Source organism: Staurois parvus, unplaced genomic scaffold, assembly GCF_062004578.1.
Source record: "Staurois parvus isolate SC_StPar_1 unplaced genomic scaffold, SC_StPar_1.0 ptg000249l, whole genome shotgun sequence".
NCBI lineage: Eukaryota > Metazoa > Chordata > Amphibia > Anura > Ranidae > Staurois > Staurois parvus.
The window spans coordinates 8,476,109-8,500,559 of NW_028318045.1; the positions used below are offsets into that span (position 1 = coordinate 8,476,109).

The window sequence follows — 24,451 nt, forward strand, 5'->3', positions numbered from 1 at the left end:
GGAGGATGCAAAGCCCCTGACCTCTGTCTGGACAGTGCTGATTGGCCCTGTGCTGATCACATGCACTCTACCAAAAAAAAAACCCTCTCTAGCAATACACACCAAACTGAGCATGTGCATTTGCCTATGGGTTCAGTCTGTCTTATCAGGTGGACAAGAGGAAGGACAGAGAAAACAGGACCAAACAGCCTTTTTACACAATGCAGAGGATTAACCCCTTAGGTTCCACAGTGAGTATAACAAGCATTCTTTACTGCATATACAGACTGATTTTACTGGTGTGGGTTTAGTAACACTTTAAGTAAATCAAGCACAATGGCAGTAGCCTTTCTCTGCTGGTACTAGGCAACTTAGATGTTTATTTGTTCTGAGAGTTCATGTAAAGTTTGCCTATGTGGGAGTAGGGGGAGTAACAATTCATTTCTCCTGTCTCTCCTATCTAGAGATGGACCCTCTCCTGTCTCTCCTATATAGAGCTGGACCCCTGCACTTTTAGCTGGTTATGGACTTGTAATCATTCACAGAGTTTATGAACAGGTCAGGAATGTTACAGAAAATGAGACTCAAAACCACAATTCTCATATTTCAGATTAAACAGATTTGCTGTACACTCTTGGATTCACTGACTTGAAACACTGAAAAAGCATTCAGGGAGCGATTTATGACTGTTTAGAAATGCTTTTTTACTAACATACCAAAAAAAGTTCCTTTAAGAGAGAAGTAGTTCAGCCCGATTGTATTACTGTGGCATTTGCCCTTGAAAGGAATCAGCAGTGGAAAGAAATAACGGAAGGGTGTTGGCTCTACTTCTCTGTGAGCTGCTGCTTATCAGTGTTTCACATTTGCTGCATGAACAGACAAGATGCCTTAGATTTCTTCTATACTCATTTTGTTTTTTCAGCTTAATCCTACTAAATGGAATAGGCACCAACTACCAAAGTAAGTTTTAGTCTGTCTGTTTCATTCATACTGCCTGGATGTTTTTGCTTAATTTGTTGTTAGCCATTGCAAGGAACATTCTTTTGGCTTAGTGCAATTGCTCTCATCTAAAAAAATGATGAAATAAGATATTAGCTACATGGGTTGCATTGCTTTTAGTAAGTTGGTGAGACTAAAGTTGGCCATTATAGTGGTAATTTGATAGAGTAATTAAACCTTTGGTATTATTTTTTGTCAAAATCACAAAGACATAAAAGACATTAAGACATTTTGGTTTTGATTGACCCCAAGAGTATTGGGATTTAAATTACCCAGGTCTTTTGTGCCTGCCATGTTTTTTCCATTTGCAATTTGCCCCTTCGGTAAACTGTATTGAAGGTCATACTAGGTTACCCAGTTCCAACTTCACAATAAATCATCTGAACTAATGGATAGTAGATTGATTAGTTTCTGGAGATTACTTGCAATTGTATGTGCGATTCCAAGTGAGTGCTATACATTTGCCTTTTGAGAAAGAACAGTGAAGCCCAACTAGTGCTGAGTCAATGTTCAGTAGCACCAAAAGTAGTGATGACAAAATGCGCCCCTCCAAAATCTCATCCCCACCCAACCGCATGGGGTACTTGTGTCAACCCTAACTGCAGAGCTACTGCCCGTGTTTTACTGTGAAGAAAATATTGTGGAGGCAAATTCCAAACAAGTGCATCCAGGAAGTTGGGAAGGGGGAGCCAAAGTACAACCAGACTTGAAGCACGTGCTAAGTTCGGAAAAGTGCTAGCATTAGATAATCAGATTTCGCTGGACTTGTTGAATGTGGTAATGTTGAAGATGTTTACCATTCATTCAATTGGCTTCCCCGGCTTAAATTAATGTCAGGAATATACCCCAGCCACTGGAGTAATTCCCCTAATCTCATCACCATGGTATCATGAAATACACTATATTGTCGAACGTATTGGGACGCCTGCCTCTACATACACATGAACTTTAATGGCCTCCCAGTCTTAGTCCGTAGGGTTCAATATGGAGTTGTCCCACCCTTTGCAGCTATAACAGCTTCAATTTTTCTGTGAAGGCTGTCCACAAGGTTTAGGAGTGTGTCTATGGGAATGTTTGACCATTCTTCCAGAAGCACATTTGTGAGGTCAGGCACTGATGTTGGACGAGAAGGCCTGGATCGCAGTCTCCACTCTAATTCATCCCAAAAGTGTGCAGGCCAGTCAAATTCCTCCACCTCAAACTCGCTCATCCATATCTTTATGGACATTGCTTTGTGCACTGGTGCACAGCTATGTTAGAACAGAAAGGAGCCATCCCCAAACTATTCCCACAAAGTTGGGAGCATGAAATTGTCCAAAATGTCTTGGTATGCTGACGCCTTAAGACTTCCCTTCACTGGAACTAAGGGGACAAGCCCAATCCCTGGAAAACAACCCCCCACCAAAATCTCCCTCCACCAAACTTTACACTTGGCACAATGCAGTCAGGCAAGTACAGTTCTCATGGCAACCACCAAATCCAGACATCCATTGGATTGCCAGAAAGGGAAGCGTGATTCGTCACTCCAGGGAACACTTCTCCACTGCTCTAGAGTCCAATGGTGGCATGCTTTACACCACTGCATCCGACGCTTTGCAATGTAAGACTTGGATGCAGCTGCTCGGCCATGGAAATCCATTCCATGAAGCTCTTACACACTATTGTTATGCTAATCTGAAGGCCACACGAAGTTTGGAGGTCTTTAGCTATTGATTCTACAGACATCTTGGCGACTTCTGCGCACCGTTCACTTCAGCATGCACTGACCCCACTCTGTCATTTTACGTGGCCTACCACTTGGTGGCTAAGTTGCTATTGTTCCCAGTTACTTCCACTTTATTATAGCACCATTAACAGTCGACTGTGGAATATTTAGTAGCAAGGAAATTTGACGGATGGACTTATCACGAAATGGGCCTATCACGATACCACACTTGAATTCACTGAGTATTGGTGTCCCAATACTTTTGTGACAATATAGTGTATGTCAAAGCACATGGTGATCTTCCAAGAACATTACTGAGACGTGAAAGTCTGTGAAAACACTTTGTTCTAATTTACATTTACTTCAGTCATCGTAGAAGCATGACGTCTGGGACATGTGTTAATTATTTATTTATGTGTGAGTTATATTATTATTATTATACAGAATTTATATATGGGTGTCTAACCTTCTAGCCCTGTTTGAGGGTGGTTGTTGCAGTTGTATGTAGATGATCTCTTTCATACTTCTTGCAAGGCAGCGTATGCCTTTTCATGTTGAGTCACATGGTTGTCTTGTCTCTTTGGAATACAGGTCTCTTCATTTCACTGGATTGCATGTACAAGGTTGTTTTTCTTGTGCTTGGCTGTTGAGTCTTATGGCTAGTACTCACGCTCAGTAAATCGGACGAAAAATACAGCTTTTGAAGCGATCATACGATATGATCGTTAGAACAAATCATGACAGTTCATGCAAAATTATCCAAAGGCACAAACACAAAATTTTTTCTAGTATGATACCAGAACGTATGATTTTCATTTAATTTGTACAGTATCCGTTCAAAAAAAATCTGAATACTAACAAAAGAATATTTTACAATACATTACATCACTTCTGAAGTTGTATTTTGTCATACGAGAATTGCTGTAACTTTAGTAACCTCTTTATTTTTGATTGGAGACTAACATAAGAAAAAAAAATGATGATCATTAGTTCGATATTTTTAGCATCTGCATGAAGCTTTATAGATGAGAAGCTTCTGTCTCATTATGTTGCTGGACATGAAGAACATAGGGATGCAATGTTTGTTAAAAATCCTTTTGCATTTTCCTACTCACAAACTAACACATATGGTATGCCTTTATTACTTTGAATATTCTGCTTTCCCTCCTCTGTTCAACAGCCTTGTGTTTTTTGCTTCACTTTGTCGTTATTTTAAGTAAAGTCCATTTTGGGTAGCGATAAACTTTTTTGCTAAAGCACTTTTCTGTTTCAATATTTTTTATTAAGAAAGTTTTGTTTTAAGAATACAACAAGCTCAAGATATGCCCACGCAGGGGCAGAGCAGAACAATAACACATAAACAGATACATCCTGCTGACTTGTATTATCCAAATAAGGGAATGTCCAATGACATCAAGGAGGGACGGCAAAAAAGCCAAAACAAATAATAGCAGCAGCAATCCATCATATTACCGGAAAAAGAAGAGAAAAAAAAGGTTAGAAAGAAGGAAAAAGAAAATATAAAAACAGAGAGAGAAAAAAAAAATAAGAAAAAAAAAATCAGAAAGAAAACATGGAGGAAAGGAAAACTAGAATTACAGATCCAGGGCTAGCACAGGCAACGAATATGAGGCCATAACTAGTAGGAGGCAGGGAAGGCAAGGAATAACATATCCAAGGTTCCCAAACCTTAAGGAACCTCTGATGAGAATCTTGAAGAACGCTAGACATCTGTTCATTGATCAACATAGCATTCATCTGGGTCTTCACCCCCTGGAAGACAACCAAAGGGGTTCTCCAAGCTTGAGCTATAGCACGTTTGACCGAAATAAATAGGTAGGATGTAAATTTCTGCTGAGACCTAGACAGACCCAAAATTGGGCAATGCAGGAGGGCCACCCTTGCATCCATACGGACCGTAATATGAAATAGCGTTTGCAGCAACCCAAAAACCCTAGACCAGAAGCCTATCAATCGCTGGCATCTCCATGTAGACCACAGTTCCGGAAACACCTATCTCCGCCAGTCGGTTTAAAGTGAGCAGTCCAAGCTGGGACTCAGTACCACCGCAGGAGAACTTTGTAGGCTGCTTCAAGAGTGCCTATATTGAATGAACATTTTGCCACCATCAGCCAGGCCCTACGCCAATCCTCCGCCACAATCGAGAAACCCACATCTCGCTCCCATTGAGAGACATAAAACAGGGGTGGTGAGGAGGACCTACTGTTAAAAGAGGCATAAATTACAGAAATGAGACCAGGGGACCCTGGAGAATGCTGCAGATGTGTTCAAAGGGCGTTTTACGGTAAGGATATGTAGAGGTACAACGGAGGGATAGGACCCAGTGGCGCAATTGAAAATACCGATAATATTCCCATGGCGGGACCCCCCTTGATTCTTGAAGAGACTCCCATGATGGAAATGTACGAGCACTCAGAAAATCATGTACATTAACAAAGCCATAGGAGGTCCACCAAGAGAAAGAAGGGGGATGTTCTAGGCCTGGTGGAAATAAAGGATTATGCGTAATCGGCAAAAGAGGTAGAAGCGATGATATCAAATTACCCGAATATTTATCAGAATCCCAGGTTTGTAAACTTCTGAAGCATGATAGGGCTCAAATCCGGAGGGCGCAACTTAGGCGGGAGCCAAAGCAATGTAGTTAAGGAAAGCGGAGCACAGTTGGGTAATTCCAAGAGTACCTATAACGGGATATCTGTTGTGGCATGAAGCATAGACAACTGGGAAATCTGAGCTGCCAAGTAGTATCTAGAAACATGTGGAACTCCCAAACCTCCCTGTAATCTATGAGTATACAGAGTGGCTCTAGGCACTCTGGGATGTTTATAAGCCTAAATAAAATGGAAAATCCTGCTTTGCAGTACACGAAGAAAAGACGCAGGGACCTGAATAGGGAGAATGTGGAAAAAGTACAGGATCTTCGGCAAGATAGTCTGCTAAGGCACTTTTAAGTTGCCTGCATTCTTTTTTCCTGTGTTTGTTATAACTATCCTAGCCTGGTGTTGTAGAGTTCTAATGAACTCCAAACTGTGTTTGCGTTATGTGGTGGAGGACAAAAAGTAAATACTAGTGTATATGGGTTGTTCCCAAAAAGTGGGATTGGAAATGTACACCAAACATCTTTTCTAGCTCTGGAGTTCAAGAAAAGGTAATTTTGGTGCACCTTGTTAAGATGCAGCCATAACCAATTTTGTGGTCCCCAGTCTAAACTACAGGTATTGTGTGTGATCATCTGTATATAAAAAGGCTAGGCCAGGGGTGTAGCAATCGTACCCACAGAGATGGACGCGGTTCAACCATTTTGCTCCAACCTCCATCTTGGCAAAGGATCGTCCATCTTGTACAAATATATCTTTCCTCATCCCCCTCCGTCTCTGCTCATCCGCAGTGACATGTGGCCTGAGTGATGAGAAGTGTCACAGGCGGCCAAAGCACAGCAGGGAGCTCTGAGCTATAAAACCCCAAGGGTGCTGGGGCTGCGCTGTCTAAGAAACTGTACAATCGTAAAAGTATAACCCAAGCCTTTCCCTGAGTTCAAAGACATTCCAGAGGAGTAATAAACTAGATACCACATTCAAAAATCCATTTTCCCCTATGTCTCATATCTTGGAATAAGAGAGACACAAAAACAGGCATATCTTCAGATTGGTCACGTTGAGACAAATCATTTGGTATCTTACCTTCCCTAGCTGAGATCAACAGGAGAGCAGAAAATAAAATCTCCTTAATCATCCCAGCAGGTATGTTATATTTCATATGTAGATCTTCAGCAGATGGTTCTGCATACTAATCTACCCGTGGGTGGAATGTCAAATGTACCTACGAAAAGTTATGAGCCAAAATAGCAGCTATAAGAGCTTCTAGTCATAACTTTGGGCTCCACCTACACTTCCCTCCACAAATAATGCAATTGGTTCTTTGTTGTAAGGAGACACCCCGCTGAGATTGTAGAAAACGGGCTGTTATGCTTAGAGTTGAGAGAGAGAAAGCAGAGTCTCCTGCCCTGTTACATTGAAACTAGCAGTAGAGACAAGAAAATCCTTTTTGGCTCATGAGACTTGAAGCTGCTTAACCCAAGGCTTTTTGGCAAGTACTTATCTACCTAAACTTCTTTCTGTTTATCTTTTTGCTGTGTTATTGTTCTCTGTATATTTATATATATATTGGTTACATCTTTTTTCTGTAAATATTTGTATTGCACCCTTTTAGTAATAAATCTTTTCTTGCTGTAAGTGTTGAACTCTTTCTATAGCTCTTTAAGGCAACTTACGAATTCCTGCCACTGAAGAGCGCTACTATGTGTATTTAACTCTCTGTATAACCTGCCTGCGGTGACAGTTGCATACAGACGATTAATCCAATCATCCTAGTGTTATTGCTGATATTGCCGAGTTTCCTCTTTCTCTGTACAAAAAGGAGGTGGTAGCAGTGTGAAGGGTTAATTGCGTAATTAACCTGACCCAGTAACAATCGCACTCAGGCTTCCGGTACATCGCTCTGGAGTTTGCCTAGGGTGGCACTTTTCAGGGGGGCAGTGCAGCAGCGGTGCCCCCCCCCTTTCCCACAGAAGGGACACTTCCATGGGAAAGGAGCAGGAGCTGCTGTGTATTACCTGTCTTCGCGACTCCGTGTCCCACTTTGATCCGGTCCATGAGGCGCTGCTGGATGAGGGGTAGCAAGGTTGTGCGGTCCGGTGTCTTCAACTCCCTGGATCTTGGATCGTGATGTGGGTGGTATAACATGCCACTCCTCTCATCTGGCCACACCTCCAGGATCACTGAGCAGCCTATCGCAGCCTGTCCCTCCCTCTCCAAGCTCCGCCTCCTTTCCTGTGATTGGTTGCCGGATCTGTAGATCAGGGAGAGCACACAGGCAGCTGGAAGGAGGCGGAGCTTGGAGAGGAGGGGCCGAGCGCCAGCGCGAAAATCGAGGAAGTTGATCAAAGTGAGGGACCAGCCGGAGCCAGTGAAGAGAAGGAGAGCGTCTGGAGAAGGAAGACAGCTGATCGGCAAGGTAAGTGTCTGTGCAGCCGGGATCTGGGCACAGCAGATGGTGCTGCTGCAGCCCGGTATGCCGGCTGTGAATGGGAGAGGGAGGAAGCCTGGGCTGGAGCAGGGGTCAGCAATGTAAGCATCATTGGTGTCAGTGGGAGAAATAGTGTCCCATCATTAGTGTCAGTGTGGGAGGAATAGTGCCCCATCATTGGTGTCACTGTGGGAGGAATAGTGCCCCATCATTGGTATTACTGACACCACTGATGGGGCACAATTCCTCCCACTGACACCAATGATGGGGCACAATTCCTCCCACTGACACCAATGATGGGGCACTATTCCTCCCACAGACACCAATGATGGGGCACTATTCCTCCCACCAGCACCAATGATGGGGCACTATTCCTCATTCCACTGACACCAATGATGGGGCACTATTCCTCATTCCACTGACACCAATGATGGGGCACTATTCCTCATTCCACTGACACCAATGATGGGGCACTATTCCTCATTCCACTGACACCAATGATGGGGCACTATTCCTCATTCCACTGACACCAATGATGGGGCACTATTCCTCCCACTGACACCAGTGATGGGGCACAATTCCTTCTACTGACATCAATGATGGGGTGCCCAATTTTAGTCTTGCCTAGGGCAGCACAAAACCAAAATACATCACTGGGCTATGCAACCATATTTCCTTTACTTCATCATTGAAATAGATTGGTAAAAAGCTTTGGGTGCCCCCCTGTTCTCTTCCTCGGCTAAAGGAGATGTTCTGTTCAGTGCAGACATGAGCTGCTTCTCATACTTTAACCCGTTCCATTCACAAGAGTTGGGATCTACAAGTTAGAGGAGAGGTTCTTTCTGGATAAGGGGGCTAATAAGGACCTTCCCCAATTGTACTAGCTACACAGTCTATGGCTACCTTGGACACTGACACCTGAAATTAAGTAATTGGTAGCATTTCAGTGCTCAATGCTTAGTGACTGGGTGTCCTATTCACCTCGTCTGACATTAGTGAGCAGTACAACAAACCAAGTTGCTGTTAAACTACCGTATTTTCCGGCGTATAAGACGACTTTTTACACCTTGAAAATCTTCTCAAAAGTCGGGGGTCGTCTTATACGCCGGTATACGGCATGCTGACACTTTTTAGGGGGGTGGCGCGGTGCCGCCACCACCCCCCCTTCCAACAGAGGGGCCACTAAGTACAGGGGTGGGCAGGGGCTGCTGTCTCTTACCTGGCTCCGGTCCCACGACGATCCGGTCCAGGAAGTGCGGCTGCTCCTTCATTGGGTTCGGCCACTGGATGTTCGTGCGGCTGCTCGGCTCTGCCTCCTCACCGGTGATTGGCCGCCAGAACTGTAGCTCAGAAAAGGCACACAGGCGGCCAATCACCAGCGAGGAGGCGGAGCTGAGCGGCCCCACGAAAATCGAGTGAAGGAGCGGCCAGTAAGTGTGCCGTGCAGAGGTGCTGCTGCAACCACATATGCTGGCTGCAGCAGCACCATACTAGAACAGGGGTCAGCAAGTGTAATTGGTGTCAGTGGGAGGAAAAGTGCCCCATCATTGGTGTCACTGATACCAATAATGGGGCATTATTCCTCCCACTGACACCAACGATGGGGCACTTCCCCCCCCCACTGACACCAACGATGGGGCACTATTCCCCCCCCCCACTGACACCAATGATGGGGCACTATTCCCCCCCCCACTGACACCAATGATGGGGCACTATTCCCCCCCCCACTGACACCAATGATGGGATACTATTCCTCCCACTGACACCAATGTTGGGACACTATTCCTCCCACTGACACCAATGTTGGGACACTATCCCTCCCACTGACACCAATGATGGGGCACGATTCCTCCCACTGACACTAAAGATGGGGCACTATTCCCCCCACTGATACTAATGATGGGGCACTATTCCTGCCACTGATACCAATGATGGGACACTATTCCTCCCACTGACACCAATGATGGGGCACGATTCCTCCCACTGACACCAAAGATGGGGCACTATTCCCCCCACTGATACCAATGATGGGGCACTATTCCTGCCACTGATACCAATGATGGGGCACGATTCCTCCCACTGACACCAATGATGGGGCATGATTCCTCCCACTGACAGCAATGATGGGGCGCTATTCCTCACACTGACACCAATGATGGGGCACGATTCGTCGCTCTGACACCAATGATGGGGCACTATTCCTCCCACTAATACCAATGATGGGACACTATTCCTCCCACTGACACCAATGATGGGGCACGATTCTTCCCACTGGTGTGCATTGGAAGAGGGGGTAGTCTTATACGGCGAGTATAGCCCAAACACTACATTTTAACAGGAAAAGTAGGGGGTCGTCTTATACGCCCAGTCGTCTTATACGCCGGAAAATATGGTAACAGGAAAAAGTACAAGAACCTAGGTTAGCACCTCATCTGCAAATACTGTATAGCACTGCAAAGCAGTAGAATGCCTTAATATGGAGTATGCAAATATGGATTCCTCCATGTCAGTATATAGTTGCAAATGATACTTATAAAGAAGGTTAACACATATATTTGGATTATTTACAATAAGCTGATCCCTTTTACCTGCCTATGTAAAAAAAAAAAAAAGGGTTGGAAAATATGTTCTGTCACATAAAAACATGGCTCCATTCACATTTGAGCGTTTTGTAGCTTGAAGCTCCAAAAAGCTCAAACTTAAAAAAATCACTTGTTCCCTATGGTGCCTGTTCACATCTGATCGCACAAACAGGCACCATAGAGAACAATTGATTTTTTATGTTTGAGCTTTTTTGGAGCTTCGAGCTTCAAGCTACAAAACGCTCAAGTGTGAATGCAGCCTAAAAGCCTACAGCAGCTTTCAGCGCATCTTGTTTACTGAATACTGAACTATTCTAAGCCCTTGATAACGCTGGTAATGTTAGTTGTGTAAAGTCATGTTAAAAACGTGAGTTTTTCAGCTTTTTTTAGCGTTTTTGCATTCGCATTTAGCGGTGTTTTCCCACGATTAGCGCATTTTCCCGCATTTGCTTTTTTTAGAGGTTTTTTTAGCAAAAAAGTTTGGGGGGGTCAAAAAAAGTCCAAAAACACCAGTTTGCAGAATTTAACTGTGTTTCTCCGCGTTTGAGAATTTTTACAGCTAAAAAACTCCTCTAGAAACCTACTAGTCCTGGGTTTTTTTTCCAGCCAAAAAACGTCCGAGCCAGAAAACATTGATTACAGCCTATGTGTGCATGGACACATAGGATAACATGCTGGGGGGTTACTGGCTGTAGAAAAAAACGTCAAAAGCCAAAAACAGCCGCTGTAAAAATGTCCAATGTGCATGAGGGCTAAATAGGTAAAGACATACGTAAGAAGCCAAGAGCTGACTCAGGCCACCAGGTTGTACTTATAATTACAAAAATACTTTTGAGTGCACTGACCAATTAATGTTCTCTGTACAGTGTCATGGAAAAACCCTCAGTGTAAGTAAATTAATCAAATAAACAAACACATTTATCAATCAAATTAATTAGTTACATAGCAAGGTATAGACAGCCTTAGAACAATGGGAAGAGTGTGGATAGTAGCCTTAAGGTGGGAATACACGATTAGGAAATCGTGGCCCACATTAACCAATCTAAAAAAATCGTTCGTTGGGCAATACGTAGTGTTGACGTCTTCCGTACAAGTGGAAGTGATGCAGTGTGCATGTGACCTTGCAGCCACGCCCTTCCGTCCAGAACGAGCGATATACACAACAATTAACAGCAATGAGTCTAATATAGTTTATTACATTATCTATATACTGTACAGAAATAGTGATACATAACATATAATATGCAGAATTCTGGTTTCATTATCTCATTAGGCCAATCTACTTTTAACATTTGGATTTTTCGTTCATGTTTACGAAGATTCCTTGGACATAAACATTCGGGTCATCTTCTGTTTCCGCTCATACATGATAGCGCTTGATAGATTTTTTTCGTGTGGCCGTTATACCACTGCATAGAAAATCGGTCGTTCGTATGCGAAACGACAACATTTGTCACTGTTGTTCAACCGGATTTTTTTGTTCACAATATCGTAATCGGTTAAAACATCCTGCTCATCAATGAAGATAAAATCGTTCGATCAGTGGTTCTGCAAACTTTTTCATAAGATTTTTTATCGTGTTTTACAGGGCATTAGGCTGGCCATAAACAAGTCATAAAATGAACAAAATCATGAAATCAATCGTTTTTCGCATCATTAGTGTGCAAGCTACAGCACGCAATTTTTGTGCTGTAATGGAAAGTACTTGATCCAACATGTTGTGTTTTTTTTTTTTTTAAGCAAATTGAAACAATTGACGGCACAATCATATGAGCTATTTTTGTATTCCGATCAACAGAACTTTCGTTTTTGAACAACTTGTCTATGGCCTGCCTTAAAAAAACATTTAGCCAAAAGGGTCAGGGTTTTATAAGTTCTCATTATAAATCGGGTATCTTCATCCCAATAAATCTTAGATTGTAAGCTCCAAGGAGCAGGGTACCCGTAACCCTCTTGTATTGAACTGTATTGTTGCTGTATTGTCTCCCGTTATATTGTAAAGCGCTGAGCAAACTGTTGGCGCTATATAAATCCTGAATAATATTAAATAGCAATTGGCAATTGTAATCTTTTTACCCAGAACCTTCTATGTGAAAAAACAAGCCTAATAGAGATGACCTTAAGCTAGATCATTTTTAACTTCTGACTCAAGCTAAGCAAACCCACATGTCAGACAGATTAAATCACCAAGGTCTGCATTCCATCTTCGTTTTCCATTACCTCAGATGTGCAGAGTACAATGTTCTGATAGTTGAGTAGCAGTTGATGAAGTAACCTTCAATATATTTACTATATTGGGAGATAAATTAGAGAGCAAATCTGGGAAGCAAATAAAAGCAGTGAGTTACTAATACAACAAAGTATAACTAAGCCCAGGAACAGAAAATGTAATATATTGCTGCTTACTGGTCCTTACATATAGTGGCTGCAATAGTTTTTTTTTTTCCACTATTATTATTTTACAGGATTTATATAGCACCGGCAGTTTGCACAGCACTTTACAATGTGAGGGCATACAGTACAATTACAATACAATAGAATACAGTAGGAAACAGAGGGCCCAGTTGTTTAGAGTTTACAATCTAAAAGGAGGGGCCAATAACTAGGTTATAACTGTGGGGGTGAGCTGATGGAGAAAAAAAGTACAGATATCAGTGGGGGCAGGAGAGGCTAGTCTGAAGAGATTGGTTTTCTAAGGCTTTAGCCCTGGTTCAAACTGATGCAGCGAGGAATTTGCGGCATTTTCAGTGTGAATTCACATCAGAATTGCACCCCGTTCACGTGAACTACTGCGGGTGTGTATGTTAGGTTAACAACACCCCGAAAGCGGTCCGCAAAATGCGGTGCGATGTGCAGAATCGGATCGCATAGGTGTGAATACCCATGCGATCCGATTCTAGTGCGGACCAAAAAAGAAGGGTCCTGCACCTTTTTGGTGCGGGTGCGATGCTATTAGAGCCATACAAAATGTATTACTCCAGTCGCACCGCACACAAATCACATGTGATTTGCACAGGAATGTGGTGCAGTTCCTGTGTGAATGACATGCGATGAACCGAACCACATGTTGTCCGGGCTCCTCTCTTGTACTCAAAATGCTTAGTCTGATTTCACTGCACACTATGAGCTTCTCACAGTGTGCACTAGAAGCTGGAGCACATCAGCTAGAGTATGCCTCATTTCCTGAGTGGAGAACATATAGCACTTTTTTCCCCCGTAGCTTCATTGTACCTTGCAACCTTTTTCATTCTTTGGATTTCAGCTCAACCAATCAATGAGGCCCAGCATCACATTGTGGCTTTACGCAAGATAGTCTGCATGCAAATGCCACCTGCATAGACACTCCCACTTCTCCAGACTAACATCCACTCCATACTTGACTTGCAAGACTCCTCCCATGATCCAGCCCACTGCTTGCATTAGAGTTAAGAGCTCTTGGGAGCAGGGGCGTATTTACCACAAGGCAGACAAGGCATTTGCCTAGGGTGACATTTTTTAGGGGGGCAGCAGTGCCCCCTGGAAGAAGGGACATATGTGGCATGGGGACCAGTTGGGATCTGAGAGAGGCTGCAGGCTGCATCACGGTGTATGCAGAGCCCCGTCTCCTATTCCCAGGGATGTCCAGAGCTGTGAAGACCAGTGTCTTTCTCTCTCGCTCCATCTCCATGGGGGGGGGGTTCGGTGGCATGGGGGACAGTGGTAGTGGAAGGCTGTCTCGGGGGGCAGGGGTGTTGTTGGTGAATGTCAGGCTCCTGCCACAGGGAGGGGGGAGGAGAGGGGGGTGGTGTTCATTGGTGTCGGGAGGGGGGGAGCCTATTTTTGTGTTGCCTAGGGCAGCACAAAAGCTAAATACACCTCTGCTTGGGTGGAGTACTGAAGCAGGTCACTGAGATATTTTCAAAAACCTATGTACAGCCCCTTCCACAAGGCATTACCTGCCTGTATTGCATAGAGAAGAACGTAGACCCTGTGATGATGTCACTGGGTCTAAAATAAGGAGGTATGTTGTGAAAATAGAAACGTTTTTATGGAAAAATGTTATTAGAATGTTAATGGGGGGGGGGGGGGAGGAACCAGGGAGGGCAAGATATAAGCAGAAAGAGCATTCAGCTTTAAAAGTTCTTGTGATGCTTACTTTAACTTTTTCTGGATTGTTTCATGGTGACTGGCTAACTAAGAAGGCGGATCATTGGAAATGTTTGAGTTCCATGTGACTCTTCATAGAGAAGAGAACAGAGTAGGCCTTTCTGAGGGTAGAGGAGAATGCTGGTGCTGTTAAGGTAATCAGGTTTATACAACTTTAAAACAGTACAGAGTGGAATGACAAGATATGATGTTGCTCCCTCCTAGGGTAACAGGAGGTAAGAGTCTCACCTAGACTATCATGCCCTCAACTGCTTTCTGGGCAGACTGTGTCAAGATTTAGAATTTACATACTCAAGCTGTTTCCTCTGCATACAAATGGAAAGGAGAATCTAAAAGCATTGAGGGTGTGGCCTAGAACCAGGAGCTGGGGCTGTTTTTCTGTAATGCCTCATGCAGCTCTGGAAACAGGAAAGATCCTGGTGGCAACCTATAAAATAACTGCCTACAGTAGTGACAATGTTATGTGATTAATCTCTAATGAGTTAGTATTCTTCACATAAGTCATAGTTCAAATATGTTGTGTGTTCATGAGAGTTGTGTGTTCAATTCTACAGCAAGATTTCCTATTCATTTTTAATTTTTTTTAATTCATATCAAGAAATAGTGGGCTTTATTTGGTCTTTAGGTGGCGCTGTTCTGTTGCTCTTTAGGGGGACATTTCCTTTTGGCCTATGCATGTACGTATTGTAATAATTTCATGGTGCCCTTGGAAACAATATGCCTATTTATTATTATTTCAGGTACGTATATAGCGCCGTTAAATTATGCAGCGCTTTACATATATATTGTACATTTACATCAGTCCCTAACCATCAAGGGGTGTACAATCTAAGGTCCCTAACTTACAATCATACATACACTTGCCAGGGCCCATTTAGACAGGAGCCAATTAACCTACCAGCATGTCTTTGGAGTGTGGGAGGAAACCGCAGTACCCGGAGGAAACCCGCACAGGGAGAAAATGCAAACTCCAGGCAGGTGGTGCCGCAGTTGGGATGCCAACCAAAGACCCTAGTACTGCCAGGCAGAAGTGCTAACCATTTAGCCATTGTGCTGCCCATATGCTTTTATTGAAGACGGAACATACACATATTGTAACAATTTAAAAAAAGGAAAACAATAGAAAAATTATTTATTTAGAATGTATGCTGTCAATGTTATTTGGCAGACTGACAAGCTGACTGAAAAATATTTTATATATCCACAGTTTTTGAATTTCCTTTGACAAGTATACTGCAGGACATGTTGCTGTTTAAACACGTGTAAACTCATTATAATACAGCTAACAGTGTTGTAACTGATGTGATCTCTACAGGAAAAGAAAGCTGTTAAGGTTAAGCAATGTAATTGTGTTATAGTTGGTGTTTTGCAAATTTACACTTAGCAGAGTCAACAGTCAATCACCATACATGATCCATTTTATGCACCGGCCACATAGGAATATTACATTCAATGCAAGCCTATGCTATTGAGTCTTACAACACTAAGGCTAAATGATTAGGTTAGTTGATTTAAACACCAATTAATCAAAAAAGGAACATTGAAAGCTTTGGCTGCTAGAATACTACAAGCATTTTATTGGAAGAATTATGAGAAACATATACTACCTAACTGCTGGCAGGAATAAAAGTGAACATGTGGTCTGGAAATCAGTAAATATAAGCATATGCATACAGGAGCAAGCACCATAAGGTACCAATATATACCTCCTATTTTACTGGCCCCAAACTGTATGTGGTAATACCAGTTTCTGTAAATAAGAGCAAGGTCAACCCCCATCCGACAATGCAAGGACGAGTTTCTGATAAGGGGGCTACTTACGTTTAAACCCCAGGAAAGAAGATGCTTGTATGCCTAAATAAAGAAAAAGGTAGGAAGGAAGTGTGGTGACATCATTTCTGGTCAGACTGCGGCCGCCATTTTGGTACATCTGTTCCTATGTATTTTATTACCAATGATTGTATGGGTCTGCTGGCCCGATTTTAAAAGTTGAGTATTCTATACCTGTTTTTTATACATTAAACATGGACGTATTACACTATGAGATGTCCTTTGATGTTTTTTTGAACATGAATTTCTGACGAGGAATTGGAGAAGGAACCAGTAAAGTATTCTTACAGAAGAGAGCTGGTTGGATTTCGGGTTGATATTAAAGCGCATTTCACCTGTATTCCCTATAGGTCAAAATGGGAGGTGAGAGTGCACACTAACTGATGGAGCGTTTTTAAGGGTGATCACTTTGCAAGTCACGTGTTGAATATATGCTGATTTGAATATTTTTCTGCATTACAGATCTTGATTTTTACTACATTTACAGACATTTATTCACAGACTGTCACTGGGTTGAGGGCTCAGTGGGGTTTTTATTTAATTTAATATTATTTAACATTTTCTTTATATTTTGTGTGTTTTATCATATATATTATTATTGTTAGTTATGCCTTAATATATATTACTCAGATTATCTATTTGCACATATGTTGAAGTTATTGATTTGTTTATATTTGGTATTGCCTAGCAGGGCATCTATTCTTTTTAGATATTTTCATTCACTTGAGCTTGGTTATTTTCAAGGTATATACTTATATTATCTTAGTTCGGGGTTCTGTCAGGTGTTTACTTTTTGCTTTATGGTTAGGTTTAGGGAGTAGTGCAGCACTATTTATTTATTCATTTATTGCTTGTATGCATAGTTTGGAGGCTCTGAAGGCACTCTGGGAGTGACTGTATTCACAGCTGGCAGAACATATGAACCAGCAAAGTGTATCAATGCTAATGATCCCAAGTGCTTGGGGAACACTGATGGCATATTGGGTAGGGGAATTGTAAAAATAGGAGTACAATGCACTGCGTGCTCAAACAAGAAAATACATATCTGAGTTACAGATTAATGGCAGCAGGTGTAGTAACAAATTAGAAAAAAATCTTTAGTTTATTTTTGGTGAGCATATACTGTATGATAGTTTAATATTGAAATATTACCTAAGAGTAATTACTGAGATGAGTCACATTTTTTTTCATTTGTGGTTCTTCATATTTTTATAACTTTGTTACACAATACAGATTTGTTTCTCTTTAATAGGTGTCTGAATACATAGAATAAAGTAAACATCTGCTGTGCACGTGTGGTTTGGCTGGAATAGAGTACAGGCTGCAGTGGCCTTGTGCAGGCAGTGCAGTACAAAGCAGAGGCTGACAAATGCTAAAAAAAGTGGTGTTTTGAGGGTAAAGTATATCTAAACCTAAGCACAAAAATGTGATAAATTACAGCTTACCAGTCCTTGTAATGCAAATGAGGAGATGGTCTTTGTTGTCCAAAACAAGAGATCAGTCTAAGTATAGCCATAGATACAGTGCAGTGAGCAAGTGTTGTCACCCTAGGGCATGAAATGTGTTACTGGCAGGTTCACCAGGTAAATATAAAGGGAAAAAAAGTAAAAAAATAGGAAAATTAGGAAACTATTTTTAAATTGATTATTCTGTTGTCCTAGACACTTGCACTTGGGTGCTTTACAGTAAATATGGTACATTAAGGACTGTAAGCTGCAATAAATTACATATTTGTTCTTGGGTATTGTAATGTACATGTGACATGATGTAACGTGCATGTGACATAAATGTACAGATTTGAGTAGATAAGATGTGATCAGTAGCAATATGTAATCGTAACTGTAGGGACGTTCCATTGTCATTAAGGATGTATATTCTGTAGGGGCATTCCATTGTCATTAAGGATGTATATGCAGTCCTTGTCATTGGGGAAATGAGGTACTCAGACAGTGGTCATAAATTAGGCTGAAAAGCCCAGCTTCGGGGATGTGACACCTTTGTGTTAATAAGGTTGTCACCTTCTGGTGAAACCGGTTTGGAGGAAGTGGCCCCAGACAGGTTGTCTGCCTGACATTGGAAGCTCTAAAAGGAGTATATCTATACATCAAAAGGGGTATGTTTCATCTCTCATAAAAGCTAAAATATTAGTTGCAGAGAGATGAACATGCTACCTTCCGTTAGGGCATTCTGTAGGCTACATCGACACTAAAAATCATATTTGTGGTTTAGGCAGAAGGCCAGGAAAATGCAGGAAATGGTTATATGGTGCTGGATTGCGACAGTCGAATGGTGTTTGGTAGTGTCGCGATCGTGCCAATGCGCTGGTGTCGGAAATCTAATCCCTGACATGGTGTTTCAAGCCGGTCTTAGTCCGATTGAACTTGGGCAGGTCAGCATCCAGAACATCCTGTGGTCAGGTACACGAGCAGCCCCCCATGGTCAACTGGCCGAGGACTAATGTCCCGCCTACGTCCATATCCCCTTAAAAGGAGTACCCGGGCATTAGGACATTTGTGATTCGTATGGAGCCAGTTCGATTTGACTGACGGATTGCTGACGCTCTGACTTGCTCCAGTCGCAGGATAGATCTTGGTAAAAGTTTTATTCTGTTTTATTCCCTTTTTATTTTATAGTGAATAGTCATTTGTGTGTCTTCTTGCATTTTTGTATTTCTGTAACTTTTTATATTTTGTACATATTTTATGTACTGCCCACTTTCGGGAAATTAAATCTTAAAATTAATTAATGACTTCTGTGTATTTAAGCACATGCTCATATTTTCGGAGAGATTAGATTGGAGAGATTAGATTGTATTAGATTGTATTGTATTTTAGTGCATTTAAACGCTCGGTCAAGCTCATTGCCAATCTGTATGCAATTGTACTGGGTGTGGGCAGATTGCGTGCAGATTGTAAAAGGTAACAGAACGGCCAGACGGAGATCTGTGTGTGTGGGGTGTCCCAGCAGACCATTCTGTGAATAAACTGTTGGGTGGTGGCAGGCTAGCTTTTGTGGTGTGTCTGGTGCAGGCGGATGTGTGGACAGTGGAAGGGTGATTAACACCGGGGTTCAAGCTGTAGGTAGCTGTAGGGACCTTAGAAGGATGTGTAATTACTAAGCTGGTCCTCAACTCTAATCAGTGCACCAGATTGTATGTAAGAATTGTATCTGCCAGTGTGTGGTCGACCAGCTGGATTGGAGTGGAGTCTCCATCTGGTGGTGGCCAAAGGTAGTGCGGGCTGTGAAAGTGTTTCACGGCTGATCTTTTATACGGTTTTATATATATTCAAAGATAAGTCCCCTTTATTCCCTCATACCCCCTGTCATGGCCGCACGTGAGCACCTCGGTTAGCTAGTCGCTGTGGGCATGGCGTGTGGGTGGATCCGTGACAGGTATAGATACTGTATATTGTAACCTGCCCACATTTCTTGGACAGGCCTCCTGCTGTGCTGGGAATTCTAGATGGCACACTTACCATTGCTCAGCCTACCACCAGTCAATGATATTAGGTCACCAGGAATGCACCTCTACCAGTTTATCTGCATCAACCCCATATGCTTTCTCACACATGGCTTATCACTTGGCATTGCTTGGCCTCAGGCTCCTTTTGTCAAGTACTACCAGTCAGATAAATTCCAGAGCAGAAGCACTCCCAGACCTCAAAAGGTATACCCAGCTGCAACCATGACAACCTCTGTGAAAGATGTGAACTCCGAATTAAGGCCTTCTGTGGATTGTATGCACTGCTCTAATTCTATTGTTCAGATAAAGAGAAGCTTTGCATTCCTCAGCGCTAAGGCTGGCCATAGATGGACAAATTCCTTTCCTGCAACCACGAAGCCAGTGTGTTCTCCTGGCAGAACACAATGATTGTTGCTAGCAGCTGCTAGCAATAATTGTTTGTAAAATCCAGCAGTCTGGTTGTACCCAAGCCTGCATGGTTTGAAGATTCAAACTGTCTATGGTCAACTTTATTTATTATTACATTTTAGTGACAATTTTAGACAGGATCTAATTAACCTACCAGCATCTCTTTGTAGTGTGGGAGAAAACCAGAGTACCTGGAGGAAACCCACGCAGGCACAGGGAGAACATGCAAACTCCAGGCAGGTGGTGCTATGGTTGGGATTCCAGGCAGAAGGGCTAATAATTTAGCCACTGTGCTGCCCACTTTATTCTGCTTCTTTGGTTTGACGTTAAAGGGGAACTTTGCCCTTAAAGTGTTACTAAACGCAGGACCCTGCATTCACTATATTTGATCTCCCTCAGTACACAGAACATGGAAAGTAAATTATTTTAGTAAATATAAACTGCTAAATACCTTTTCTCATCAGCAGTTAGACAAAGTCAAAGGCTTCGGTGGAAAGAAGCTGCAGCACACAGAATAAGTGGTAAGAGGCTGTAATTCCACACGTGAGAATTTGAGACCTCATCTATATGGTTGTTTATAAAACATATATTAAAGCATATATAAAAAGGCAATATAAGAAAAAACATGCAGTATATCTGTTGTCTGTTTTTATGCAGTGGGTGGTGTCAGCCCTTCCTGTGTCTTTTACTAAATTACTCATCAGCTCCAAGTTCCAGATCTCTACAACATAAAAACAAGTTATTCTGTAGTCAATTATAAGAACTGTACAATGTTGAAAAGGTGAGAGTGCCACATAGATTATGTAAGCCCAGTAAAGGGTTTGATTAAATGTGATGCAAAAACAGATAGCCGGCATGCTTCGGGAGCTCACCACTTCCCCATCATCAGCGCTTGTGTACTTGCAAAATAATTTGAATCTATACTAGACTGCAATTGTGTGAAAAGAATAGATTTGGTATGGAGTTTCATCCTTTCAACACTCTACAGTTGTAGGGAAATTGTCGACCCCAGAAACACATCTACTTTCTTTTTTTGCATTGTGTTTAAGAGAAAAACCTTTACTGGAATTAGAGTGGTTGAAAAGACTGAAGGTTTTTTACCTTCATGCATTCTATACATGAAGGTAAAAAACTTTGTGTGCTGCTTCTCCTCCAGCCCCCCTAACACTTACCCAGCCCCCTCTCGATCCAGTGATGTGCATGGGAGCCTTGGCTGTCATGGGTCTCTCTCTCCTCATTGGCTGAGACACAGCAGCAGGAGTCATTGGCTACCACTGATGTCAATCACAGCCAGTGAGCCAATGAAGAGAAAGTGGGGGGCAGGGCTGAACCTCAGCTCTATGTGTCTTATGGACGCATAGAGATGGCTTCGGGAGTGAGTATACTCCAGTACCCCCATAGCAAGTGGCTTGCTATTGGGGTCACTGGTTAAGGGGGAGGGACCTGGAGAGAAGTAATGGCAGGGGACCCAAGAAGAAGAGGATCAGGGTGCTCTGTGCAAAACCATTGCACAGAGCAGGTAAGTATGACATGTTTATTATTTAAAAATAAATACAAACATTTAAACATGTCCAGTAAAAAAAATGTAAAAATCAAATTTCGTCATAAATTTAGGGCAAAATGGATTCTGCTACATGTCTTTGCTTAAAAAAATCCCAATATGTGTAAATGAATTGGTTTACGTGAAAGGTATAAAGTTTACAAATGGCGGTATAGATAATGGAATTTTTTTCTTTTAATAGTAATGGCTATCAGCAACCTATAACGGGACTGCGGCAGGCATTCTGACACAGGGGGAAACTGACTTGGTGTCACTGACATCTCCAGTGACACCAATACAGTGATCAGTGCTAAAAAAAAAAAAGCACTGACACTGTACTAATGGCACTGGGCAGGAAGGGGTTAACATGAGGGGTGATCAAAGGATAACTGTGTGCTGGGAGTGTTTTACTGGGGGGTGTGGTGCTTCACTGTAAGCACACTGCTCTGGATGGCTGTGCAAAGCCATCCAGAGCAGTGTGCCCAAGCCAACAGGGAGGAGGACTGTTAGTAAACAAAGCAGCCCACCTTCCCATAGGTGATCAGCGGTAATCACTGGGCGCCAGCGGGTAATCACCACCTGGGACCTGGTGATTGACAGCCGTGACCACAAATGCCGGCGCGATCAATGAAGTCATAAAAGTTTCATTCAGCAATGTGATATTCAGTGCTTTAAACACACCATCAAAAAGCACACTCACCAGAAACTAGTGATATACCAGCGTATCTGTATAAATCCAGCACTCCACCACTGAACTCCAGCTTGCCTGCAACCTGCCTGGTGAGACGCTGGATTTAGAACTCTGTGCTCCTGTTAACAAAACGCTTGTTAATTTTTTGACTCATTGTGAGTGCGGTTTTATAAGGGGGGATTATTGGAATAAATTTTTATACGTTATTTGCACTATGGCGAGTGTACTATATGGAGTATTTTGGATATCCATAAGCTGGAGTTCAGTGGTGGAGTGCTGGATTTATACAGATACGCTGGTATATCACCAGTTTCTGGTGAGTGTGCATTTTGATGGGGTGTTTAAAGCACTGAATATCACATTGTTGAAAGAAAATTTCATGACTTCATTGATTGAGGATCATATTTGATATGGACTTTATGAGGATTCAACAGATTTATTTGATTAATTTGCACTTTATGGTGGTGGTATTATATTCATTGTTTATATATTTAAGGGTTACGCTATTATTTGTGGTGTATATATAATTTTGTTTATTTATCACAATCTTTATCAGTTACAGTGGCTATATAATAGCAGCACCCACTTCTAGAATTTTTGTGTTATTCCCAAGTACATAGGCGCAATGATTTAAATTTGATGGTGTTATCTGGAGGAATCTAATTAAGACACCATTTGAGGGTTTATTTTAAATATATATACGTATATGTGGGTGTGTGATTTTGCGCACCTGTGCTGCCCTGTAGCAGTATTTCTGCTATAGGGTGGTCAGTGAAAAGAATTTTCCCTTTCTTATTTCTTGTTATTCTTTTTGCTGCGCAGCGTCTGGGTGTGTCTCGGGATCGATCGGGCAATCAAGGTGACCAACACTCAAGGTAGGATACAACCAGATTGCAAAGTTTATTACATACAGTATAGCTTATATTGATAAAAACCACAAACACTCCCCTTCTATTATCCAATAGTAAAGCTTATCTTACTTTCTTACCTAGATACTAGACAAAGATCAACTACCTAAAAACAACTAAGACCACAGTCTGCACATATTGTGTGTCTGTTTATGCCCCAGAATACTGTGGTTAAGCTAGAGTCCATATCTTCTGGAACATCTGCATTATAGCTTCCACCCTCAGGCAATTGCAGCTGCACAGTTTGTAACGTATACACATTCTAAACTTTTCCATAAGCTTGAAAACAGTGCTGATATTTCTTATATTATTTCCTTAAAACATTACTCTAACTCTTATCCTAATGCGAGCTAAATGGTCATACATTGGCTATTTTCCTATTGCCTACTGAGCAGGGCTGGCCCATATTTTCCCACAATCCACTCTTTGATCATATTGAACCCTTGTTCAACATGATCACCCAGAATACCACATCTCCTTTTTGGCTTTCTCAAATAGGGAAAGTTTAGATTCGGTATTTGGAGAGGTGGGGTCTGGAATGTTGGGCTTGGCACTCAATTTCATGGTCTTACCAACTCCCCATATAGCAAATTTTATCACACAGTATATGGATATAAGAAACACTATTACCATAAGGATTACTATCCCTGCTTTCTTAAAGAAACTAAAAATGCCACCAAAAAGGTCTCCAAACCATCCCCCAATGGAGTCAAAAGGGTTCCATGAGTCAGGTAGACCGTGGAGTTCCCCTGCCAGTATTTTTCTTTCTTCATTGTGTCCATTTATAATATCATAATAATCCGGCACTTCTATATCCTTGGTTGCCTTAGTAAGATTATTGAAATAGATACAGCAGATTTGTTTATTATTAGTTTGGTCACAAATTCCTGTAACTGCCATCATGAGCCTTTCCTGTCTCTGTCTAATAATTTCCTGTTCCATCCTAAGCTTCCTCATTTCTTCATTTATAAGGTAGATATCGGTGTCTGTAACATTAATCCATCTTTCCATAATTTCAGCAAAAGCATCCAATCGTATCATTAACATAGCAGTGCCTGCTGGCCCTAGAAAACTCATGTAAAATTTCTCCCATGAACTGGTCAGGGACGTCCGTGGTCTATGAAATTGTATAGTACCTTGAGCTGGACCCATGG

At 42.1% G+C, this 24,451-nt stretch overlaps 1 long non-coding RNA gene across 1 annotated transcript in view; it reads left to right on the top strand.

Moving 5' to 3' along the window:
• Positions 1 to 629: 629 nt before the first annotated feature.
• Positions 630 to 24,451, top strand: part of LOC149459751 (uncharacterized) — a 38,620-nt gene continuing 14,798 nt past the window's right edge. The window contains exons 1-2 of the long non-coding RNA XR_016313224.1: positions 630 to 939; positions 23,212 to 23,264. This is a non-coding gene — a long non-coding RNA (uncharacterized LOC149459751). The remainder of the gene's footprint in view (positions 940 to 23,211; positions 23,265 to 24,451) is intronic.